A 1,454-nucleotide genomic window follows, 5' to 3' on the forward strand; every position below is an offset into this window, starting at 1 on the left:
GTCCTGCAGTACCCAGGTCTGGACCTGCAGTACCCGGGTCTGGACCTGCAGTACCCGGGTCTGGACCTGCAGTACCTGGGTCTGGACCTGCAGTACCTGGGTCTGGTTCTGCAGTAACAGGTCTGGACCTGCAGTAACAGGTCTGGACCTGCAGTATCTGGGTCTGGACCTGCAGTAACAGGTCTGGACCTGCAGTACCTGGGTCTGGACCTGCAGTAACAGGTCTGGACCTGCAGTAACAGGTCTGGACCTGCAGTACCTGGGTCTGGACCTGCAGAGGCCAGTGCAGCACCAGTTTTCATGTTTTTCTTCGAGGCGGGTCAGGTGGCGCAGCAGCTGCAGACCGGATCCAGGATCTGACTCAGTGCGGACCGGGAGCGGAGGCAGAACCCCCCTCTGGACCGGACCCTGCTGAGGAAGGTGGGGGAACATCTGCTTGTAATGTTCTGAACCGGGTCTGTTTGGACCCAGAGTTCTGATGAGTTGGTTCTGACGCCTCCATGGAACCAAAACCAAACAAATAATCCCAGAAGAGTCCAGGACCGGTTCCTTCAGAACCAGACTACCTTTGATCTCACTTTATTTACGTTAAAGAGGGTTTGTCTGAAAATAATAAATGTTTTAATCTGAATGAACAGCTGTAGCTGTGAGGATTATAATCTATTATAATCTGTCATTGAAACTTTTATTATCTGGAACTCAAGCAGAGCGCATGTCTCACTTTTATTTATTTTTCTATTTAAAGTCTAAAATAAAACGTCACTAACACATTTTCATTATTTAGCTCACTGTTCTAACATTTAGATATTTTTTTAAATGTTAAATTGAAATATTAGATCTTAAATGTTGATGTTTACATTTAATTATTTTAAAATGGAATGCAGTATTTGATGTTTGTTCTTGGCTCATTAAAACCTCACTGTCTGGAGGCAAAAGCAACTGCTAACCTTGCTAATGCTGCTAACACTACTAACAATGCTAGCCTTGCTAATGCTGCTAACACTACTAACAAAGCTAACCTTGTTAATGCGCTAACACTACTAACAATGCTAGCCTTGCTAATGTGCTAACGCTACTAACGATGTTAACCTTGCTAATGTGCTAACACTGCTAACGATACTAACCTTGCTAATGCTGCTAACACTACTAATGATGCTAACCTTGCCAATGCTGCTAACACTACTAACAATGCTAACCTTGCTAATGCTGCTAACACTATTGCTAATGTGCTAACACTAATAACGATGCTAACCTTGCTAATGCTGCTAACACTACTAACAAAGCTAACCTTGTTAATGCGCTAACACTACTAACAATGCTAGCCTTGCTAATGTGCTAACGCTACTAACGATGTTAACCTTGCTAATGTGCTAACACTGCTAACGATACTAACCTTGCTAATGCTGCTAACACTACTAACAAAGCTAACCTTGTTAATGCGCTAACACTACTAA

The 1,454-nt window shown here is 43.5% G+C and overlaps 1 long non-coding RNA gene across 1 annotated transcript in view; it reads left to right on the top strand.

Annotated features, from left to right (window-relative positions):
- Positions 1-321: 321 nt before the first annotated feature.
- The window catches only part of LOC106533020 (uncharacterized), a 14,736-nt gene continuing 13,603 nt past the window's right edge, over positions 322-1,454 (top strand). The window contains exon 1 of the long non-coding RNA XR_001312181.1: positions 322-420. This is a non-coding gene — a long non-coding RNA (uncharacterized LOC106533020). The remainder of the gene's footprint in view (positions 421-1,454) is intronic.

The sequence above is a fragment of the Austrofundulus limnaeus genome, unplaced genomic scaffold (assembly GCF_001266775.1).
Source record: "Austrofundulus limnaeus strain Quisiro unplaced genomic scaffold, Austrofundulus_limnaeus-1.0 Scaffold869, whole genome shotgun sequence".
NCBI classification, from domain to species: domain Eukaryota; kingdom Metazoa; phylum Chordata; class Actinopteri; order Cyprinodontiformes; family Rivulidae; genus Austrofundulus; species Austrofundulus limnaeus.